General features: G+C 38.2%; 1 protein-coding gene and 1 long non-coding RNA gene across 4 annotated transcripts in view; both read left to right on the forward strand.

Moving 5' to 3' along the window:
• PRMT3 (protein arginine methyltransferase 3) overlaps positions 1 to 25,158 on the forward strand; it is a 149,842-nt gene that overhangs the window by 86,687 nt on the left and 37,997 nt on the right. The window contains exon 14 of one of the 3 annotated variants that reach the window (XR_012122640.1): positions 10,448 to 10,535. The exons of the other annotated variants lie outside the window; for them this stretch is intronic. The gene's annotated coding sequence lies outside the window, so the exon portion shown is untranslated. The remainder of the gene's footprint in view (positions 1 to 10,447; positions 10,536 to 25,158) is intronic. 3 annotated transcript variants of the gene reach the window in all.
• Positions 20,231 to 23,163, forward strand: LOC140844397 (uncharacterized). Its single transcript, XR_012122641.1, has 2 exons — positions 20,231 to 20,657; positions 22,199 to 23,163. It is a non-coding gene; the product is annotated as an uncharacterized lncRNA (long non-coding RNA).

Below are 25,158 nucleotides of genomic sequence, written 5' to 3' on the forward strand. Positions count from 1 at the left end.
TGAACGAATTCTTACATAGTGAATAAGTTCTTACATGGTTAACAGTACAGAGGCATTCATCACAGAAACTTTCAGTTCTGATCACGCATTATGTACTTTAAACAATCAGGTCAAATATGAATATTCGTTTGATATTTATACTTGATTTATATGTGGATCCCACATTTCTCCCTTTATTATTATTATTATTTTTATTTTTAAAAAACTGCTGAAGTGGTAGGTAGATGCAAGATAAAGGTAGAAAACATAGTTTAGTGTTGCAAGAGAGCAATTGTAGATAATCATGTGTGTGCCTGTAGACTGTGTGCTAATCTGAGCTAGACAAGGGCAATAAAACATCCATGGGTGCAGAAGCTTTCTCTCAACACGGGGGGGGGGGTGAGGTTCTAAGCTTCACCACTGTTGATCCCCAATTTCTCACCTGATGGCCCCCCTGCAACTATGCCTGTCTTAGGTTGTTCCTCCCTTGAGGAATCTTACCCGTCTCTGGCTAACCAGTCATCTTCCGGGGCCATACAGGGAAATGTAAAGTTGGTAAGTGAGAGAGAAGCCATATTGTTTGACAAGGTTATCTTTTTACTTCTTTGCAGATTTATGCCCTGTGGCTTCTATGCCCAGCACTTGTCTCAAGGTATCTTTACCACCTGGAGGAATTATGATACTCGGTAAATTCAATATGAGGCACGAATTCTATTTAAGGGTTGTAATTAGGAAGGAAGAAGAAAAGCTATAGATGTAGCATATGGAAGAAAACATGGGAGGATTGATTATTTCTTTGACATATCTTCTTGTAGAGTACCTTAAGTATGTATAAGTTTTAAACTACTAACTAACTTGTGCACACATATTAACATAATAGGAATACGGTGACATAAACAAAGCAAATCTATAATTACCATCCATCTCCAGTGAAGCCAAGAAAACCATTTAGGCACCCTAGGCATTTGTGAAAATTTATCTATGATATGATGGATATTGTCCAACTGTACTTGAACAGTCTGAAAGAAATCAGACAAATTAAAGCAACCCATTTCTGGGATCTGTTCACATCCCATATATTCTTTTAACCGTAGATAGTCTATAGTCGTAAGATATTGGAGCACTACAACTTGCACCCCTCCCAACGCCTGATTGAGTTCCAACAGTACAGATCCGGTCAAATTCGTTGTCTCGCTGTATGCACATGCCAGCCTAGACATCTCCCTCCTCATTCCAATGGCAAATCCAGGAAACGGTGGGGTGGACGCAGCCACAACCGCAGCATCGCCTGGATCCCTGTGGAGGCTTTTTGATGATCATCCCCCGGCACGAGTCCTCCAGAGAGTGCTGATGCCGGAAGCTACTCCTCATATCGTATCTTAGTTCATTTTCTGGGTATCCAAGCTAGGCCTTGATCTTCTGCATAGAAACAAACAGACCCTTTGCCCACACTTTGACATGACCTCTATACCACTGTGCAGAACTCATTGGAGGTCAGCACACAGGAACTGCTTTTTATTTATTTATTTATTTATTTATTTTTATTAAGAGAAAGGAATATTATCAGAAAAGAGTACCTCCATAGTTGATCATCTGACATCCTTTAAGTGATCAACATTAAGGATATTTAAAGCATGGGTTAATCTTTGATTTACCAATTTATTTATCCTATCAAGGAGTAATCCCCCTTTTCTTTCTTCTTTTTTTTTTCTAATCTTTAATCTACACTTACATGAAGAATACTATGTTTACTATGCTATCCCCTATATCAGGTCCCCCCTAAAAACCACCTTACGGTCACTGTCCATCAGCATAGCAATATGTAGAATCACTACTTGTCCTCTCTGTGTTGTACAGCCCTCTCTCCCCTTTCTCCCTACCCCCCATGCATGCTAATCTTAATAACCTCCTTCTTCTTCCCCCCATGCCCACCTATCCTCCCCAGTTCCTTTCCCTTTGGTACCTGTTAGTCCATTTTTGGGTTCTGTAATTCCGCTGCTGTTTTGTTCCTTCAGTTTTTCCTTTGTTCCTATACTCCTCAGATGAGTGAAATCATTTGGTATTTCTCTTTCTCCGCTTGGCTTATTTCACTGAGCATAATACTCTCCAGCTCCATCCATGTTGCTGCAAATGGTTGGATTTTTCCACTTCTTATGGCTGAGTAGTATTCTATTGTGTATATGTACCACATCTTCTTTATCCATTCATCTACCGATGGACATTTAGGTCGCTTCCAATTCTTGGCTATTGTAAATAGTGCTGCGATAAACATAGGGGTGCATCTGTCTTTCTCAAACTTGATTGCTGCGTTCTTAGGGTAAATTCCTAGGAGTGGAATTCCTGGGTCAAATGGTAGTTCTGTTTTGAGCATTTTGATGAACCTCCATACTGCTTTCCACAATGGTTGAACTAATTTACATTCCCACCAGCAGTGTAGGAGGGTTCCCCTTTCTCCACAGCCTCGCCAACATTTGTTGTTGTTTGTCTTTTGGATGGCAGCCATCCTTACTGGTGTGAGGTGATACCTCAATGTAGTTTTATTTTGCATTTCTCTGATAATTAGCGATGTGGAGCATCTTTTCATGTGTCTGTTGGCCATCTGTATTTCTTTTTTTGAGAGCTGTCTGTTCAGTTCCTCTGCCCATTTTTTAATTGGGTTATTTGTTTTTTGTTTGTTGAGGCATGTGAGCTCTTTATATATTCTGGACGTCAAGCCTTTATCAGATGTGTCATTTTCAAATATATTCTCCCATACTGTAGGGTTCCTTTTTGTTCTATTGATGGTGTCTTTCGCTGTACAGAAGCTTTTCAGCTTAATGTAGTCCCACTTGCTCATTTTTGCTGTTGTTTTCCTTGCCCGGGGATATATGTTCAAGAAGAGGTCACTCATGTTTATGTCTAAGAGGTTTTTGCCTATGTTTTTTTCCAAGAGTTTAATGGTTTCATGACTTACATTCAGGTCTTTGATCCATTTTGAGTTTACTTTTGTATATGGGGTTAGACAATGGTCCAGTTTCATTCTCCTACATGTAGCTGTCCAGTTTTGCCAGCACCATGTGTTGAAGAGACTGTCATTTCCCCATTGTATGTTCATGGCTCCTTTATCAAATATTAATTGACCATGTATGTTTGGGTTAATTTCTGGAGTCTCTAATCTGTTCCACTGGTCTGTGGCTCTGTTCTTGTGCCAGTACCAGATTGTCTTGATTACTATGGTTTTATAGTAGAGCTTGAAGTTGGGGAGCGAGATCCCCCCTACTTTATTCTTTCTCGGGATTGCTTTGGCTATTTGGGGTCATTGGTGTTTCCTTATGAATGTTTGAATTATTATTTCCAATTCATTGAAGAATGTTGCTGGTAATTTGATAGGGATTGCATCAAATCTGTATATTGCTTTAGATAGGATGGCCATTTTGACGATATTAATTCTTCCTAGCCATGAGCAGGGGATGAGTTTCCATTTGTTCATGTCCCCTTTAATTTCTCTTAAGAGTGACTTGTAGTTTTCAGAGTATAAGTCTTCCACTTCTTTGGTTAGGTTTATTCCTAGGTATTTTATTCTTTTGGTTGCAATTGTGAATGGAATTGTTTTCCTGATTTCTCTTTCTATTGTTTCATTGTTAGTGTATAGGAAAGCTACAGATTTCTGTGTGTTAATTTTGTATCCTGCAACTTTGCTGTGTTCTGATATAGTTTTAGAGTGGAGTCTTTAGGGTTTTTTATGTACAGTATCATATCATCTGCAAATAGTGACAGTTTAACTTCTTCTTTACCAATCTGGATTCCTTGTATTTCTTTGTTTTGTCTGATTGCCATGGTTAGGACCTCCAGTACTATGTTAAATAACAGTGGGGAGTGTGGGCATCCCTGTCTGGTTCCCGATCTCAGAGGAAATGCTTTCAGCTTCTTGCTGTTCAGTCTAATGCTGGCTGTGGGTTTATCATATATGGCCTTTATTATGTTGAGGTACTTGCCCTTTATTCCCATTTTGCTGAGAGTTTTTATCATGAATGGATGTTGAATTTTGTCAAATGCTTTTTCAGCATCTATGGAGATGATCATGTGGTTTTTGTCTTTCTTTTTGTTGATGTGGTAGATGATGTTGATGGATTTTCGAATGTTGTACCATCCTTGCATGCCTGGGATGAATCCCTCTTGGTCATGGTGTATGATCCTTTTGATATACTGTTGAATTCTGTTTGCTAATATTTTATTGAGTGTTTTTGCATCTACATTCATCAGGGATATTGGTCTGTAATTTTCTTTTTTGGTGGGGTCTTTGCTTGGTTTTGGTTTTAGGGTGATGTTGGCTTCATAGAATGAGTTTGGGAGTATTCCCTCCTCTTCTATTTTTTGGAACACTTTAAGGAGAATGGGTATTATGTCTTCTCTGTGTGTCTGATAAAATTCTGAGGTAAATCCGTCCGGCCCTGGGGTTTTTTTCTTGGGTAGTTTTTTGATTACCGTTTCAATTTCTTTGCTCGTAATTGGTTTGTTTTACTTTTCTGTTTCTTCCTTGGTCAGTCTTGGGAAGTTGTATTTTTCTAGGAGGTTGTCCATTTCTTCTAGGTTTTCCAGCTTGTTGGCATATAGGTTTTCATAGTAGTCTTTAATAATTCTTTGTATTTCTGTGGGGTCTGTCGTGATTTTTTCCATTCTCATTTCTGATTATGTTGATTTGTGTTGATTCTCTTTTTCTCTTAATAAGTTGGGCCAGAGGCTTATCTATTTTGTTTATTTTCTCAAAGAACCAACTCTTGGTTTCATTGATTTTTGCTATTGTTTTATTCTTCTCAATTTTGTTTATTTCTTCTCTGATCTTTATTATGTCCCTCCTTCTGCTGACTTTAGGCCTCATTTGTTCTTCTTTTTCAGTTTCGATAATTGTGATGTTAGACTGTTCATTTGGGATTGTTCTTCCTTCTTCAAGTGTGCCTGGATTGCTATATACTTTCCTCTTAAGACTGCTTTTGCTGCATCCTACAGAAGTTGGGGCTTTGTGTTGTTGTTGTCATTTGTTTCTATATATTCCTTGATCTCTATTTTGATTTGTTCATTGATCCATTGATTATTTAGAAGCATGTTGTTAAGCCTCCATGTGTTTGTGAGCCTTTTTGTTTTCATTGTAGAATTTAATTCTAGTTTTATACCTTTGTGGTCTGAAAAATTGGTTGGTAGGATTTCAGTATTTTGGAATTTACTGAGGCTCTTTTTGTGAGCTAGTATGTGGTTTATTCTGGAGAATGTTCCATGTGCACTTGAGAAGAATGTATATCCTGTTGCTTTTGGATGTAGAGTTCTATAGATGTCTGTTAGGTCCATCTGTTCTAGTGTGTTGTTCAATGCCTGTGTGTCCTTACTTATTTTCTGCCTGGTGGATCTATCCTTTGGGGTGAGTGGTGTGTTGAAGTCTCCTAAGATGAATGCATTGCAGTCTATTTCCCTCTTTAGTTCTGTTAGTATTTGTTTCACAAATGCTGGTGCTCCTGTGTTGGGTGCATATATATTTAGCATGGTTATATCCTCTTGTTGGACTGAGCCCTTTATCATTATGTAGTATCCTTCTTTATCTCTTGTTACTGTCTTTGTTTTGAAGTCTATTTTGTCTGATATTAGTACTGCAACCCTTGCTTTCCTCTCACTGTTGTTTGCCTGAAATATGTTTTTCCATCCTTTAACTTTTAGTCTGTGCTTGTCTTTGGGTTTGAGGTGTGTTTCTTGTAAGCAGCATATAGATGGGTCTTGCTTTTTTATCCATTCTATTACTCTGTGTCTTCTGATTGGTGCGTTAAGTCCATTTACATTTAGGGTGACTATTGAGAGGTATGTACTTATTGCCATTGCAGGCTTTAAATTCATGGTTACGAAAGGTTCAAGGTTAGCTTCTTTAGTATCTTACTGCCTAACTTAGCTCGCTTTTTGAGCTGATATATACACTGTGTGGAAATTCTTTTCTTCTCTCCCTTCTTATTCCTCCTCCTCCATTCTTCATATGTTGTATGTTTTGTTCTGTGCTCTTTTTACGAGCACTTCAATCTAGAGCTGTCCCTGTATGATGCCCTGGTTTGTGGGAAGCAAATTCCCTCAGCTTTTGCTTGTCTGGGAATTGTTTAATCCCGCCATCATATTTAAATGATAGTCGTGCTGGATACAGTATCCTTGGTTCAAGGCCCTTCTGTTTCATTGCATTAAATATATCATGCCATTCTCTTCTGGCCTGTAGGGTTTCTGTCGAGAAGTCTGATGTTAGCCTGATGGGTTTTCCTTTATAAGTGACCTTTTTCTCTCTAGCTGCCTTTAAAACTCTTTCCTTGTCCTTGATCCTTGCCATTTTAATTAGTATGTGTCTTGGTGTTGTCCTCCTTGGATCCTTTCTGTTGGGGGTTCTGTGTATTTCCTTGGTCTGTTCGATTATTTCCTCCCCCAGTTTGGGGAAGTTTTCAGCAATTATTTCTTCAAAGAGACTCTCTATCCCTTTTCCTCTTTCTTCTTCTTCTGGTACCCCTATAATACGAATATTATTCCTTTTGGCTTGGTCACATAGTTCTCTTAGTGTTGTTTCCTTCCCGGAGATCCTTTTATCTCTCTCTGTGTCAGCTTTAATATGTTCCTGTTCTCTGATTTCTATTCCTTCAATGGCCTCTTGCATCTTATCCATTCTGCTTATAAATCCTTCCAGGGATTGTTTCACTTCTGTGATCTACTTCCTGACATCTGTGATCTCCCTCCGGACTTCATCCCATTGCTCTTGCATTTTTCTCTGCATCTCTGTCAGCATGTTCATGATTTTTACTTTGAATTCTTTTTTAGGAGGACTGGTTAGGTCTGTCTCCTTCTCAGGTGTTGTCTCTGTGATCTTTGTCTTCCTGTAGTTTTGCCTTTTCATGGTGATAGAGATACTTTGCAGAGCTGGTACGAGCGACAGCTGGAAGAGCTTTCCTTCTTGTTGGTTTGTGGCCTTCCTCTCCTGGGAGAATAGCGACCTCTAGTGGCTTATGCTTAGCAGCTGTGCGCAGACAGGGCTTCTGGGACCTGCCCGGTTCCTATGGAGTTTATCTCCCCTGTAGCTCTGGGCGTGGCCTTGCTGGGGCTACTCCTCCAAAATGGTGGAGCCCCATTGGAGGGGGAGCAGCCGGGAGGCTATCTATCTCGGTAATGGGCCTCTGTGCTCCCTTTTGCCCAGGGGGTTAGAGTGCCCAGAGATCCCCAGATTCCCTGCCTCTGGGCTAAGTGTCCTGTCCTGCCCCTTTAAGACTTCCAAAAAGCACTCTCCAAACCAAAACAACAACAGCAACAGCGAAAGAGGGGGGAAAAAAAAAGGAAAAAACGCACGATTTTCTTTGTCCTCACGCTCACCGGTCTTGCTGCCTTGTTTCCCTAGTATTGGGGTCCCTGTCCCTTTAAGCCTTCCAAAAAGCACTCTCCAAAAAAAAAGAAGGGAGAAAAGCGAGAAACGCGCGATATTGTTTGTCCTCAGGCACCAGTCTCAGGCACCCTGTCACCGGTCTTGCTGCCTTGTTTCCCTAGTATTGGGGTCCCTGTTCCTTTAAGGCTTCCAAAAAGCACTTGCCAAAAAAAAGGGAATAACGTGCGCGATTTTCTTTGTCCTCAGGCACCAGTCTCAGGCGCGTGCTCACCAGTCTTACTGCCCTGTTCCCCTGGTATTCGGGTCCATATCTCTTTAAGGCTTCCAAAAAGCACTTGCCAAAAAAGAAAAAAAAACGGAGCCGGGGGGAGGGGCGCTCGGGTCCCGCCGGTCCAGGGCTTGTATCTTACCTCCTTCGCGAGGCCCTGGGTTCTCACAGGTGTGGATGTGGTCTGGATGTTGTCCTGTATCCTCTGGTCTCTATTTTAGGAAGAGTTGTCTCTGTTATATTTTCATAATTCTGTGTGGTTTTGGGAGGAGAGTTCCACTGCTCTACTCACGCCACCATCCTAGCTCCACCCCATGAACGATAATTTTTTACTCTATACAAGTAACATACATAGCAATTTTCTGAGCATTTTTTACTGTATCTAATGATATTATTGACAGTTTAGGTCAAATCCCCTTTGCTTTAATGATGGAGTATGAAGATTTAGTTGGCAATGACTTATATCAGCCTTCCAAAACTTTTCAGTAAATGAACAGTAAGGTTCATTATTTTTATGGAAAGTTTATAGTTGTTTAAAAGCAAATGGTTTAAGGCTGTATGATTTAGAACTAATGTATTTTATCTTGTGAGTTCTAGTTTAGTTTTAGAGTCATTTATGTAATTGTGTAATGGTCTTTTATACTCTGTTCCAGCAGCATTTGTATTGGCATCTGTCAGAGTATATGCTCCGAAAAGACGTAGCCAAGCATTCTTTTTCATAATGCTAGGTGTAAATTAAGTGACCTTTCATATGACCTTTATGTAACAAATGAATTGTTTACCTTAAAAGTAAAAATATTTAAGATGATTTTATCAGATTACATGCTGACATATGTAATATCTTTGCCATGTAAAGATTTTTGATATATCATCTCTTACAGCATTCATTTTTGTATCTTCATTTCAACATTGTATTTTCTTTTATTCTGCCTCTTTATTAACCTGCACTGGAATAATGACTGCTACGGCAACATTCAATTTGTAGAAACTTACCTTTGTATTTAACAGAGGATATTTTTTCCTAGGCATTTTTTTTTTATTATTAAAGTATCATTGGTATACAATCTTAGGCATTTTTCTTTTACTGTAGTTGCTAAATTAAAGATGAACCAGTGGATTAAATAAAAACAGTAGGCTTTTTTATATTTATATTTAAAAACCTTTTGAAGTTTTTTATTTTGGATTTTATCAAAGTACATTAATGTTAGCATAGTGGTTTTTGAGAGGTATTCAATTTTTTGATATTTTTTTAGAGCTTTATATTAATGTGAAATTTCATATCAACAGATATTTCAGTTTTTTAAACAAATATTAAATGCTGACTATGTTTCCAGATATTTGTCTGATATCCATGGGCACAGAAACAAACAAACAAACAAAAATAAATAAAACCTATTCTCCGTCCTGAAAAGGCCCTTAAGGAAAGGTGGCAGGTGCTGAGAACATTTCAGCCTGAATATAAAAGTATGAATATAGAGATATACACAGGGTAGTCTGGAGCTGGAAGCACAGAAGAGAGGATTTTTTCTGGAAGAAAAATACAGTTGGCAATTAAACTTTACAGCCAAGATCCCATGAAGAAGAGAAAAGATTTGCCCCTCCCCCCACAAAAAAAAAGATTGTACTTTAAACAAGGAAGCATATTGTTTCCAAGGATGAGAAGATTGAAGGAGAAGGCTAAGCATGGTAGCCATTTAATAAGTTCACTTCTGGATAATTTGTCTTCACCTATATTTTAATTCATTCGTCTTTTCTTCATGTATATCCTTTCTGCTGTTAAGATAGCCAACTAATATTTTTATTTTAAATATGGTTTTCTTTTTTAGTTCCAAAATTTCTATTTTGATTTTTTATTTTTCATCTTTTTAACCAAATTGGTTAGTCTTTTTATTGAAATTCCTTTATTTATAATCATTGTTTTAAGGTCTGTTTGCTAATTCCCTGAGCCATATGTGATTCTCCTTCTGTTTCTTTTTTTTTTTTTTGATTATGGGCCACATTTTCCTCTTTCTTCTCATACTTCATGATTTTACGTTTTACACTTGACATTGTGTAAAAGAAGACTACAGACTAAAATAGGTAATGTTTTCCTCTACAAAGGCCTCTGCTTACCTGTCTGGTATCTAAGGATGAGGGGCTGATCCCTATTATTTAATCTGTAATAGGGCTTGGTCAAGGCTGGGTACTGCTGTGGTTAATTTCCAGGGTCTTGAGCCCAGGATCAGGCTTTCCCACTTGAAACTTCCTGAAAAGACCATTGAAATGAAGTTGAGTTTAGGGAGGAAGACAAAGTCAGGATATTTATTACGTTTGGGAAATCTGGTTTTTCACAGGTCTCTTAATGCAGAACAAAGAGAGGGGAAAGAAAAGGTCCTGATCTGCATTTGGTATAGTTCATGACCTAGTTGAGAATTGGTAGACACAGTGAGAGGGTTTCAAAGTGAATCCTAAACAGTGAACAGTCTAGTTGAACCATCTCTTCTGGAGAAGAGGATATTTATTCTCAGGATTAGTTGAAAAATCTTTTGTTCACATAAATAGGTTTTCTTGAGGTGTCTGAAACAAACAGCCTCTTTCTTCCGGACAAGAGTGTTTTGGAACAGCAAAGTTTAATAATGTCATGTCAGTGCTGACAATGAACGGTGGTTGCAGATAATTTTGGCTCCAGGACCTATAAGCTCTGCAAGAAAACTTATCTCTTCCTGTTGTACAGCATAACCACTAGCTTTATCTACTCTTGGTTTGCAGAGAGGACCAGCTCTGCCTTTCAGGCTTCTCCAAATTCCATTGTCCCATACTAGCTACTAAAAGTTGGCTGGGTTTTCTTGTTCCAGCAAAGTTCCTGTGCCTATGGCATTTTTGCTACTTTGCCCCCACCTGTACCCAAGTATTGGATGAAAGCCACTGTTTCTTTCAGCTCAGGTAAGAAGTGTTGATCCCCATCTAGAAATATTATACTTCCTTGTATCCAAGGCTTTGCAGTGGTTTTAATGAAAAATATAATTGTTTAGTTTATCCAGTGTTTTCTTTTTAAATCATCAGTGAGAGTCTTTTGCAAACCTCTACATCCTAACTAGAAACAGAAGTTCCTGAATGTCCTGAATGCACTATTTTTAAAAGCCCTATCTGAAAAATCTGGATTTTTTTTTGTTAGGAAAAGTAAATTAAACGAAAGTTAGTGAACTAAAAATAAATTTTATGTCACCTCTCAGTTCTTGTTTTGTTTTCTTTTTTTCCTTCATTTTCAAATGATATACTTGATAAGTGTTGGAAAGATATTTAAGAGGCACTGATATTTAGCTTTAATGGAGTCAAAACAAGTCTTTAGAGTTAGTTTTTTAAGGCTATTGCAAATGTTATTAAAAGAAGCTTTAAAATGTTTACAGCTCAAACTTTAGTGCTTCTTTACTCATAGTACCTTTTCATTTTACTTTATAAGTTAGCTTTAAATTTTTCTAATAGCTCAAGAAAAAGCATAAAGCTGAGCCCATTTCTTTGCAGTCATGTTCTTTAAATCTTTCTTTAAAGCTTCTGAAAAAATCTGGCAGTAGAAACCTACTAATTCCAAACTTATCCTTGGGTATTAAAGCAGTTGTTAGTACTTTGGGGTATACACTGACCTAATTTTGACCTTGCTAAGCTTATCAGCTAAAGAAACTAATTATTAAAACACATCTGTGCTGCTTAGAAATAGTAAAATTTGTCTTGAACTTGCATCATGGACCTTAGTGGGACATCTGCTATTTATTTTCATAGGCTTCATTAAGTAAATTTTATATCTTAGGGGGAGAGCATTTCTAATTATATGATTCCACCTCTATGGTCAATTTTAGGTTTCTCCTAGTGTGAATGACCATATAATCTAGAGCATGGTCCTAAACTTTCTACTCTTCTCTGAAACCTGAACCTTTGTAGTAAGGCTTAGATGGTGGTGAGAATACTTAAATATTTTTGTTTAATCACAGGAACTGTTTTTTGAGTAGTATTATGTGCTGACAGCTGCACGTTATTGGGAGTATAATAATAAGCTGAAACAGACAGTTCTTCTATTCATGAGGCATTAATGGTGGAGACATATTAAAATTCATCTTATGGATACTAGACAAAGCCAAAGAATTATTGAGAATCTGGTTATGTGTGATAAAGGCATTGTAGCTACTAAGAAAGTATCCATGTTTTTTAGAGATGTAAACTGAAGTATATAGGAGAGAAATGACATGAGGTCAGGCAGTAGCTCTGAAATAATTCAGCAAGAAAGGGGTCAGGTAGAGAAGAGATTAAATAAATGGGCCAACTACTAGCAACTGTTGAAGATAGGTGATAGGTACTCAGAGGTTCTATAATTGTATATATGTTTGAAATTTTTCATAGTGGGTTTCTAAAAAGAATTATGCTACTGACATATTCTAAGACATGCATAGGAGTGAGAGGCAAAGGTGCTATGCTGAGATAAGTTGTTGCTATATAACTCAGCTACCCACTATAGCTACCAAAGAGAAGACATACTTATCCTGTGGCTTAATGATTTCACTTTACAAAACAGAAATAAGTCCATATGTTCCCCCCAAAAGACATGTAAAAGACTGTCCATTGCAGCATTCATCATTATAGTACTAAACTGGAAACAAGCCAAATATTCATTAATAGTAGAATGGGTAAATAAATATGGTAAATTTATGGAGTAGTATACACCAATAAAAAGGATGATCTTGACTATATATTACAGCATGGATGAATTTCCTGAGCAGAATGTTCATAAAAAAAGAAAAAAAAATGCCATAAAACCAGATACAGAAAAGTTTTGATATTTAAATTTCCAAAACAAGAATCTAACTTAATACATGGTGATAAATAATATCAGAAGAGTAGTTATATTTTGTGGGAGGACTTAATCATTGGAAGAGGAATGATAAAGGCTCTGGTGTCTTGGGAGTGATCTGTACTTTGATCTGGATAATAGTTGAGTGTGTTCACTCTAAAGTTCACTGAGCAATATTTTAAAACCACTAATTTTTAGACATTTGCATTGTTTAGCTTATACTTGTATACCTCAATGAGACGTTTTTTAAAAAATATACAGTGATTCTCTTACATTAGCTAAAAGAAGTATCTCTGTATTTTCTGCACATATGTAACATTTCAATTAAGAAGTTCATCAAAAGCAAACCAAAAAATGTATATCTAGTAGGCAGAAGCTTGATGAGTAAAAGGAACTGAAGGAAGCCCAGCATGGCTAGAATACATAGACCATGGTGTTTAAGGAGGGTGGATTGCTGTCCAGATCATTTAGCACCTTCTGCCATTTGGTCTTTTTTTTAGACCAGGGGAATAATTGAAGTTCTTTAAAGCAGAGAGTGATATGAGCTGAAGGGTACTTTGGAAAGATCATGGCTGGAATTTGGAATAGGAGACTAGAGTAGATGTGAGAGGCCAGGGGGTAGACTGTCACACTAGGTCAGGCAAGAAATGGCAATGACTTACCTTACACAGAGGTCGTTTTAGTGGAAATGGAGGAAAATGGACATATTTGAGAGCTATCAAGAGGGCAGCATTGATAGGACATGAGGGTGGAGTAGATAATAGGGGGTGAGGGAAAAAGGTAAGTGGTGGCTTCAAGGTATTTTGCTTCCACAATTTCAAGAATGGTGGTACTATCTTATAAGACAATGAAAACTGGAAGAAAAATAAATCTAGAGGTGAGGATCAGAAGCTCAATTATTAATATGTTGAATTTGAATTGCCTTTGAGGTATGCAAGTAGTGATATCCAGTAAGGGAGTGGAATACTTTTTGGTGGCCTATCTTGTCAAGTCAGACTTGTGACTTATTTGGTACAGATAGGAGGAGAATCAAAGGTTTTGTAGGAGAATATTTGGAAATTCACCCCAAATATACTCAGTTTAACAAAAAGCATTTTAAGCAATCATAAAATTGCTCTTGAATATATATTGTTCTTGAACTGGTATGTATTTTTCAACCTGTGCTTCTTCTTGAGGTTAATTGGTTCCAAAAGTTTTTTTTTTTTTTAAAGCAAATCTAATGGAGTAGCATCATATGCACATCTAACTTAATTCAAGTTAGCTATTCAGGTAAAAAAGAAAGAGTCTGTGAGAGAAATAATGGCCTAAATCATGCAGTTGATTCTACCCTCCATTTTATTTAGTGAATATGTATCCCAGAATGATCATGAGGTGAAAAACACATTGGCCATTTCTTCAGTTGTTAACAGCTTCCAAATATTTCTCCAGTATGAGTATCTTACTGGACTGCATATGATTCTTGTCTATAAAAGTATCTATTTTTAATACAGCAGAGCACACTATTACAAGCCATCTATTTCACCTGGAGCCCAGGCAAAGAATGGGGATTCATACCATTACCAGAAGTGGTTGTATTGAACTTACTGAGAGATGGTTTAGATGTTACTCTCCAATGTAAAACCTTATTAAGGGTTTTCTAGAGTAATTTTGATTATCTGAGATTTTCCCATTATATGTCTTATCCTCTATATAGTATATGACTACTGTAAAAGGATACTTTGTCTCAGATTCAAAGAGATTCTATCTAGTTCTGAGATTTTTTAGATTTGATTAAAGTCCAGGTGTACCCTGTTTTGGGCACTGCCGCTTAATCCCCTCTTACGTCTCTTTTTACCAAGCACACAGTCTAGCCTTCTAAACTGGACCCCAGAAGATTTTGCCCTTTTTAAAATCTGGACTTCTTGCACCCATTCTCCATGTTTAGTTGCCTTCCTGGCTACTTTTGTACTCTTCCTGGAAACATACCATTAAGAAAAACTAATTTTTAAAGATATATTTCCCACCTCACACTAAGTTTGAGATATGTTCATTGAATAGAATAGTGGGAGGAATCACCTACAATACTAAGCCATTACTTAAGCTTCCTCAGAGAGAATGCAAAAGTCCATAAAATGAGGAACCCTAACGTTGAGTAAAATAACTTGTCCTTAGAGTTGGTAGAAATTCCTATGCTTGACCCTCTTTTGAAAGCCATGTTGTAAATATCACCTCTGACTCTGCAGTTTTAAAAAATTCATTAACAATGGTTCTGAAGCCTCTGATTGACTTATATTACAAAATATATTGCTCTTAAGTACATTTTAGAATGATTTTACATTGTGCTTGGGAAAAAAGAAAGATGAGAGGGGATCAAAGTGGAAGTGTCCAAACAGGATACACCTGGACTTTTAATCAAATCTAAGATAAAGTACATTACAATAATAATTTACTTCTAGATAGGTATAAGCTCATGCTTGAAATCAGCAATTCCAAGAGTCAGAAGTTTATGAGAGAAATAATCACACTCTAGCAGGATTGAAATACTTATCTCAAGCACAGCAATAAGTATAAAAATGGTTTGTTTAAAAAATAATCAATAGTAGTGGATGCTTAATTAGACATATCACAGGGGATTTTTTCCTAAACTTACCTCAGAGGCTGCCAATTAGTATTATTAGGTTGTGATAATAAATGAGTTTGACCAGGTATTTTCCTCTTTGATTCAGGCAGTTATCCCTGGAGTAATGACCTGTAGGGAAGTAATCTTTGCAGTTCAGATTCTCTTTGACTTATGTTCTGGCAGAAACCACTGTGAATATTGCCATTCAGATCTAAAAATCCTAAAGCGCTTAATGTTTCCAGACATCTGATGTATGTTTATATATTCACAGGAAAGATCAGTCCTCATGGAAAGATGAGTCAAGAATTAGAAAAATAAGTTTTTGTTATTTATATCAGATGGCTCAGATCCTAAACTTTTAAATTAGTCCATCTTTCTTTTTCTAGAAGACCACATGAGAAAGAACCAATCTTGAAAAAGAAGGATATTTTCTAAAAATGATTAAAATAAAAAAGGAAGGTTTAAATACTGTGTAATGTAGCACTGTGGGTTAAGCTTCAGGTTTAGACCCAATGGGCCATGTTTATCAATATGACTTTCAAGAGGTATTTATCTTTTCTGAACTTAAGATTTTTCATCAGAACAGTGGAGTTAATATCAATACCTACCTCTTAAGTATTGTTTTGTGTTTTTAAAGAAAGAGATGGTTGTTTAGTTTTATTTTTAACTTACCCATTTGCTTATGGGGATTTAGGATTTTATGATTTCATAGTTGAGGTTTACTTATTTCATTCATCAGGATTGAATAAGCATAATTGATTTGGCGTAAGTACCACCCCAAAATCAGTTTCTTAACAGGCAAAGGTATGCAGTGAAAACTCTTTGATATATCCATATACCTGAATACCTACGGTATTTGGGAGATGAGACCTTTCAAAATGTTGCATTTACACAAATCAGCTGCTTTTCAAAGCAAAATCACTTCCTTTCTTCCTACAGCTCTGCAGAGTCGTGTTTTTAATTTCTAAATCACTGAGACGATGATGTAACTATTATTTAAATGTCTTTCCCTTAACAAGTGGTATGTCCTGGCTGTCCCCAGAGGCTGCATCATTTTATTTCTTTTTTCCCTTCTCCTCATCCTTTCATTCAGCATCCAACCCCAATAATATGGGATGGGCCAGAATGAGTCCTGGGGCTACAGAGATGTAGGCCATTGTCTCACACATCAGTGTGCAGAGAGTGCAAACAAAATTAACAAATATAAAGCCAGGACTTAACGATAACTAGTATATTACCTTCTTTGAAAAATTGCTGGCCTCTAAACGACAAGTGAAAATAAATACTACCAGGCATTTAGTCCTCACCCCATGTGTTGGATACTTTTTATTAGGGGCTCAGGTGGGGTGTGGTAGGCATTTTTTTTACCTCACTTTTCAAAAGAAAAAAAAATCTTATTCAAATGTACCACATCTTCTACTTGCCCCCATTTTCTTGTCTGTTAGTTTCTTTCAGTGTTCTTTCTCTTAATTTATACTCCAAAGGGTTGTAAAGACAAGTAGCTTTTGATAGAACTCAATCACTTAGCTACAAAAATGAGTGTTAATAGTTTTCAGTTTTAAGCTTATACAGCAGTCACAAAACTAATTTCTTTTTGTTCTGCCTTGATTTTTAAATTCAGTATATCTATATACCTGTTTTCTTCATAAAAGTAAAAATGTATTTACTTACCATTGATGGTATTTTCTGTCCTTTAAAGAACTTGGAATGGACCACAGAGCCTTTGTATGGATAGTTTTTAGTGAACATTGGAAAGCAGCATGAAAAATGGAATATAAGGAAACAATAAGCTTTGATACCAAGCAGTGAGAAACTGATGATGTGAGGAAGCAGGGAAAGATAGAAATGTAGAGAAGCAGTGGGCTGCAAGCGTTTTTAAGTGGCAAGCACAAGAAAAATCACTTTTCAAGATAATTTTTCATTCAAGCCACATGTATTAAGTATTAGTACTGTGTGTTAGTTTCTGTGTTAGGCACCCTGAATTCAACAACAAATGTGGTCTCTGACCCCAAAGACCTTCGTTTAGTAGGAGAGACCAACATGTAAATAGATAATTGTAATGTGATGTTCTCTAATGAAATTAATAGTAGTGGCATATAAAAGATATCCTTGGCCTGGCATAGTCTTACTTTTCCTTACTTTTCTTCAGTTTTACCATATGGCTTCTTCCAGAAAGCCTCCCTAATACTGTATGCACTAAATTAGTGGGGAGTGATTAACTTTTGTACAGGCATAAGGGAATATTTTTCTAAAGTACTTAACATCTAATATCAGTTTTGAATAGAAAAAAATAGGAAGTTATGAGATATAAACATCCAACAAAAATTAGTTGTGTGACTGTTGCAGAAGTTTAAACCTTTCCCAGAGGTTCTAAGATGCTGAGCATATTATATTACTTCATCATTTATTTGTTCACTCAGTTAACAAATCTTTATTAATTTCCTGTAGTCCCTGAACATTTCAGGCAATTTATTACCTTTGTAACTGCACAGTTGTCACTATTTAGACAGAATGCCCTGGTGTTGTGTTTAATGAGCACAGGAGGTAAACAAAGATAAGGTGAGACTCCCTGGAAGGGCTTCTTGGGGTCTACAGTTGAATAAAAGACATTGAACAAAAAGCCTTCCAAGTATGGTTAAGTGTTATTACAGGGAGTGCAGGAACATTAATGGATGTATGATAATCTACCTGTAGGATTAGGGATGGCGGCCCACAAAAGTAACATTTAAACTGACAAATAGCAAGTGAAAAGGAGCTAGTTTAGTGTGACACAGGCAGGGGGCCTTAGGAGAAAACAATGGAGTGGTGAATCTGCCTATTATAACAGTGAACTACCTAAAATGGAATGACCCTTTTGTTGAGAACTATGAAAGCTGGAAAAAATGTAATATTCTCTCTGTTTGAAGGTATCAGAGATAGAAATTCAAAGTATTACCAAGCCAAGATTCAGAAGAAATGGAAATGCAAAGAAATGAGACTGATGCTTGAGACTGCTTTTGCCCTAAGGGCATTTGCCAACTCAGAGGAAGCGGCTAAAAGACTTATGTAGTCCTTTTGATAGCCTCATATGTACAGGAATATAAAAATTGGGCCCTCAGTGCTTTGCATTGTGACCCTGAAAGACTACACTCAAGAACAGAGTAAAACAGAGGTAAATTAACCCTTGAATGGATTGCAGCCCAGCTTCAAATCATCTGGGTGGTCCAGGAAATTCTCAAACCCTGTTGTAACTCCTGGGGGAAAATCCCAGGGCAAAATACCTTTGAAATCAGTCAAAGGAAAAAACAAAATGTGAGAAACCCATTTATTTCTTACAGGCAGTCTACCTTCTGCTCTCCCGTGTCTTGTGACCAAGCTGCGGAAGAGGCCCCCACCCAACCTCTCTGGTCCATATAAGCCCTCACTTGCCCCTGTAATTACCTATTGATACAGAGATGGACTACTTCTCTCCACCCCTTAGAAACACCTATTGTGTGGAGATGCACTAAAGCCAGGCAAGAGATTCTGGAAATTGCAATTTTACCCACACCTGTTATTAGACTATGATGATCTTGGTTTTTGCCAGCACCCTCAGGTTCTTTGAAGAAACAAAGATTCTTTCTAGAAAATTATTATTATGGGTCTGACATTATTTCTACAGATAGTTTTTCAGATAACAGTGTTGACAACATAATCAAAATGAATCAGTCACACAAGGACAGTAGACAACATAAATCCAGAAACATCTGAAGCAGTAGGCAATAAAAATAGAGTTCCCGGTGCTCCAGGTATTAGATCTTTTAAATACAGACTTCATCTATGCTTACTAAGGACAAAAAAATGGTAAATTTCAAATAAAGAATTATACAGACTTTTAAAATAATACCACAAATTTGAAAAGGAACCAGATATTCTAAAATTGAAGAAAAGATGAGTTTAGCAGCCAATCTTAATACACTGGTATAGAGAGGATATTGGACTAGATCTTAGAAGGAGATATCCAGAAGGAAACCTGGTGAGATACAAGGATGAGACTTTGGGAAAGGCAAGAGATAGAGTATATAAGTAAGGTCTGATACATGATTAAATGGGGGTCCCAAAGGAAAGGAGGAGAGAATATTTTAAACAATATTTGAAAAGAGAGTGGTTGAGAATTTTCCAAAACAGATGAAAAATAGCTACAAATTCAAGAAGCACAACATAATCTGAATGGGATTAATTTAAAAAATCCATCCACTTTCAGGTAAATGCTCAAGAGAAATGAAAACATGTCACTTGTACATGAATGTTCTTTAGCAGCATTATTCATAACAGCTAAAAGGTGGAAGTAATCCAGATACCCATCCCCTGAAGAATGAATAAACAAAATGTGGTATATCCGTACAATGTCTGGCCATAGACAGAAAGAAGTACTGATACATGCTACAATGTGGATGAACCTTGAAAACATTATACTAAGTAAAAGAGATCAACTGCAAAAGGATTCCATTTGTATGATTCCATTTATATGAAATGTTCACAATAGGCAAATCTATAGATGGGGCTGTGATGAGATGGGGAATGGGTACAGGATTTCTAGGGTTTCTTTTTGGAGTGATAAAAATGTTATAAAATTAGATTATGATATGGTTGCCCAACTCAGTATACTTTAAAAAAATCATTGAATTATACAGTTTATTTAAATACAAAAATTTTTATGGTATATGAATTATATCTGAATTAAAAAGAGGAAGAAGAGATCCACTCCTATATACATCCTGCAAAACTACAGAAACCAAGGAGAATATCTTAAAAGCTGTCATGGGGCTCTGAGTAAAACATTAGAATTGCCTTTAAAGGAGCAGTAAATAGATGACCTCTCAAAAAAAATAAAATAAAATTGAGAAAAAGAAGATAACTCAATGATGACATACTCAATGTGCTGAAAGAAAATAACTGCCAACCCTGAATTTTACCCAACTAAAATATCTTTTAGAAGTGAAACTTAAGAAGAGAGAGAATTTGTCCTAGCAAACCTATCCTAAAGGGTATTCAAGCAAACAGAAAATGATCCCTTATGGAAGGCCAGAAATACAGCAAAAAATAGATTAACAAAAGTGGTATATGTGCCATACCAGTAGTTCCACTACTAGATATATACCCAATAGTATGAGTACATATGTACCAAAAGACATGCTCATAAAGAAGAGTTCATGGCACTATTCATAAAATGTTGGCAGCCGTGCTCAGAAAATAGCGCCCCATGCAGGGCAGCCGGAAGGCCCCGAACTTCCTAATGACAAATCATCCCACACCACTAAACTACATGCTAATTGCGCCTTGGCATAAGGACCAATGAGACCCACCAAATGGTTATGCTAATAAGGCATATGGAGCCGCACCAACCAGGTCAGAGCATGAGAACTATATAAGCAAGCCTCTCCTTCCCCTCTGGGTCCTGCCCAACTCATTTGTTTCACAAAGAGCTGAAGAATAAAGCTTTCTGCAGAAGAATCCTGCTGTTGTTGCATGCTGTTCTTGCCGGCGAGGACAGGGCACGCGACAAGTGGTGCCGAATCCCGGGAACCAGAACATCACCGGCACAGGGAGGACCCTTCAGACATCTGGAGAGGATTCAGAACTGCAGGTCAGAAGAAAGCCCGGAGGGGTAAGTTCCGAGAGGCCCCTGCTTTTTAGGATAATGGTTGATGGTTCTCTGTAAATAAGGAGGCACCATGGGGAATGCACCGTCATTAGTCACGGCGCTGCAGACAGCTCTCAAAGAGCGAAACTTGAAGGTCTCCAGCAAAGTCTTAGGATCTTTTGTGAAGGAGATAGACCGTGTGGCCCCCTGGTTCATTTGTTCAGGGTCCCTCTCAATCCCGAGCTGGGACAAACTGGGGAAAGATCTTGATAGAGAGGAGGAGGAGGGTAGCCTGAGGGGAGGCACCAGGCCCCTCTGGAAACTGATTAGAGCTTGTCTGCAAGATGAGAGATGTGAAAAGGTAATAAAAGAAGGTCAGAGAGCATTGACAGATATCCAAGAGAGCATGTCAGAAACGGAACGGGAAACAGAGAGCGCGCGCGGCCGAAAAAAGGCCACAAAAACGAAGGTAAAGAAACCTCAGAGTGAGGGAGAAAGCCCGCCTAGGGCAAAAGCGAAAGAGCCCCGAGAAGCGAGTGACAATCGCCTCGGAGAAAATAGTAAATACCCCTGGAAAGAGTTGAGGGACCTCCAACTCTCCAATAGGGAATCTGAGGAGGAATTAACGTCCGCAGAGGAAGGGGAAGAAAATAAAACCGCAGAGTGTAGAAGTAAGGGAACCAGCAAAGTTGAAAAGCGGACCAAGGAAAAAATGAAAGCAGGGTGTCCCCCGACGCCCTTTGCCCCGCCACCTTACGTGAGTGGCGCACTCTCCTTTTGCCACCCAGATACTCTTCAGGCAATTAGACAAATGTTTCCTGTATTTGAGGATAACGGTGTACGCTCTCACCAGCCCCTGAGCCATAAACAAGTTAAGGAGTTAGCAGAATCCGTTCGGGCTTATGGAGTCAGTGCTAACTATACCATAGCACAAGTTGAGAGATTAACAGAGACAGCCATGACACCCGCAGACTGGCAATATGTAACTAAGGCATGCCTTTCTAGTATGGGGCAATACATAGAATGGAAGGCATTGTGGCATGATATCAGCATGACCCAGGCACGCGCAAACGCGGCCGAAGGACAGCCTGCATGGTCATATGATATGCTGACGGGCCAAGGACAGTGGGTAGCCGACCAGACCGCCTTCCCCTTACAGGTATATGCACAAATAAACACGTGCGCCGCCAAGGCATGGAAAGCCCTCACCAACAAAGGAGAAGTATCAGGCAATTTGACAAAAATTATTCAGGGGCTGAGCGAGCCATTTTCTGACTTTGTCGCTCGTATGATAGAGGCCGCAGGCAGAATATTTGGAGATCAGGAACAAGCAATGCCCCTAGTGGAGCAATTAGTGTTTGAACAATGTACCAAGGAATGCAGACAGGCGATAACACCCTGGAAACAAAAAGGGATACATGCCTGGTTGAAAGCCTGTAGAGAAATAGGAGGGCCACTCACCAACGCGGGCCTAGCCGCAGCCATATTACAGAGCCACAAACAAGCCAGGATCACTAACAGAAGTATTAAATGCTTTCACTAATCTGTCACGAGGCCTGTCCCAGTATCTTTCAGGAAACTGGTCCCAGGACTTTGATGGAGCACTAGAAGAACTGCGGCGAGAAATTATCCACATCAACTCCACCCGTCTAGATATCTCCGTAGCGGAAGGACTCTCTTCCTGGTTCCTCAGAGCTCTCTCCCACGTCAAGGAGTGGGCGGGCATGGCTGGGATGGGCGTGTTCATGCTTGGAGGTCTCATGCTCCTACTCTGGTTGTTATGCAGACTCCGCAATCAACATAAGGACAAGGTGATCCTTGCTCAAGCCCTAATGGCGATAGACATTGGCGCCTCTCCCCAAGTGTGGCTCAATATGCTTAAGAAGGAAGCTCAGCTTTAGCTTGAGGTAGCTCTTGCACCCTGAGCCCATGTGGCACTGCACCAGGCCCGAGTACCTCAATGCTTAATCACAGCTTTCTTTAAGAAGCTCATGGTGCAAGAGGGTTGAGAAAAAGGGTCCAAACCCTTTGTACCAAGCGGTCCCAACGCCAGCCAGAGGATGCGAGGCAAAGCACTGCAAGAGGTCTTGGACCCCTCTGAGAGGCATGCCTGACTGCATAGGGGTAGATGCCCAGAACCCCTCTCCAAAAAGGGGGCATCAGGAAGTATGATGGAGGTCAGGCCTCTGTCTCCGCCTCTGCTGGCAAGTTCCGCCTTGAGCTTCTGTTAGACAAAAAAGGGGGAGATGTTGGCAGCCGTGCTCAGAAAATAGCGCCCCATGCAGGGCAGCCGGAAGGCCCCGAACTTCCTAATGACAAATCATCCCACACCACTAAACTACATGCTAATTGCGCCTTGGCATAAGGACCAATGAGACCCACCAAATGGTTATGCTAATAAGGCATATGGAGCCGCACCAACCAGGTCAGAGCATGAGAACTATATAAGCAAGCCTCTCCTTCCCCTCTGGGTCCTGCCCAACTCATTTGTTTCACAAAGAGCTGAAGAATAAAGCTTTCTGCAGAAGAATCCTGCTGTTGTTGCATGCTGTTCTTGCCGGCGAGGACAGGGCACGCGACAATAAAAGCCTCAACTTAAAACTACTTAATGCCTGTCAACAGAAGACTGTGTAAATAAATCATATAGTCACATAAACCTTACAGCCATGTAAGTGTTTAGGCAATATGCAACAATATAAGTGAATCTCAAAAACAATAAGGAAAATAAGTTGAATACATGATGTATGATCCCATTTATGTTGAAGTATTTATTAGGGAAAGTGAATCTCTGCTCTTAGAAATCAGGATAGTATTGAGATAACAACTGTTGTCTAGAGTGGTTTGGAGCTTCCTCCAAAAATTAAAAATGAACTACTGAGTTTTCCAGCAATCCCACTTCTAGGTATATATCCAAAGGAAATGAGAACAGGTTCTTGAAGTGGTATCTGCACGCCCATGTTCATCGCAGCATTATTCACAATAGCCAAGATGTGGAACCTGAGTGTCTGTTATCAGATAAATGAATAAAGGATTTGTGGGGTATATATACAATGCAGTATTATTCAGCCATAAAAAGAAGGAATCCTACCATTTGGGACATGGATGGACCTTAAGGGTATTATGCTAAGTGAAATATAAGTCAGATAAAGACAAATACTATATGGTATCATTCATAAGTGGAATCTAAAAAAGCCAAACTCAGAAACACAGGCTGTAGGGAGGGAAAAATGAGGAGATGTTGTCCAAAGGGTAAAAACTGAATAAGCTCTGGAGATCTAATGTACATCATGGTGATTATAGTTAATAATATTGTAGTATGCTCTCACCACAAAAAAGAATCATAATTATATGACATGACAGAGGTGTTAGCTAACACTATGGGTAGTAATAATTTTGCAATATGTAAGGGTATCAAGTCAACACATTGCACACCTTAAATTTACACAATGTTATTATAGGTCAACTGTATCTCCATAAGCTTGTGGGTGGAGGAGAAATCAGGATAGTAGTTAGCCTGTGTGGGTGGAGTTGCGTAAGTTGCGTAGGGTTGGTTGGGTGTGAGTTTCACAGCTGTATTCTGTTTGAAATTCACCATGATATACACTTGTGTGCACTCCTCTGAGTGTACATTACACTTTAAAAGGTTTTTCAAAGCCAAAACATTAGTGACCCTCAATGAATCCTGAATGTACAAAACAATTGTCTTGTGTTTATAGCTATGAAGAAATGTAGGGCATGTAAGGTATCAATTTATGAAATGTCAGAATTAGAGTACTTGGGTTTTAGGCTCTGATGTGATAAACCCTTCTTCCCCCTAAAATCATTTCAATAAGCAAATTGGAAATTACGAGGGAGCAATCTAAGCAAATTTAAAAGGAATTTCACTTATAATCTGGTAATATTTTAAGTAGATCAAAATTAATTACATTGTCTTTTCCAGTAAAAATGCCTTTAATATTTTTAGACCTATTGTCTGTTTTGTTACTTCCCATATTGCTTTCTCTGTTGCTAAACACTACTCAATTTGGCAATATCCCTTGGGAAGTATATGGCACTTAATGTGTATTGTTCCCTAGAGGAATCATAAAGGAAAGAAAAGATGCAAATTTTCTTCTGGGACAAAATAGAAAATTAATTGAAAAAAGAAAGTCTATAATTCAAGGTATAGTTAATATTGGGAGAAAAATCGAAACTTTTTATATTTGTTGATTATGTCTTCTTAATTTAAATACCAGTTATCACTAGCAGAGTTCATGCTCTTTATGCAGCAGCTTGTATGACTTATGTTTGTATTTGCATCTTGATATAGGCTATAATAATAATTTTTTATTCATTATCTTCTTACTCTTTCTTTACTTGCTTCAGACTCATCATCAGTTGGCTTTTCAATTCCATATTAAGATTTTGAAAGAAATATTCCAACAAAAAATGAATTGTGTTTTTGTTATAGTGGTTCTCTGCATGGATTACAAGCACTGTATCTCCATGCTTGGATAAACTCCATCAAAAGCACATTATCCTCCTA

Source organism: Manis javanica, chromosome 11 (assembly GCF_040802235.1).
Source record: "Manis javanica isolate MJ-LG chromosome 11, MJ_LKY, whole genome shotgun sequence".
Taxonomy (NCBI): Eukaryota; Metazoa; Chordata; class Mammalia; order Pholidota; family Manidae; genus Manis; species Manis javanica.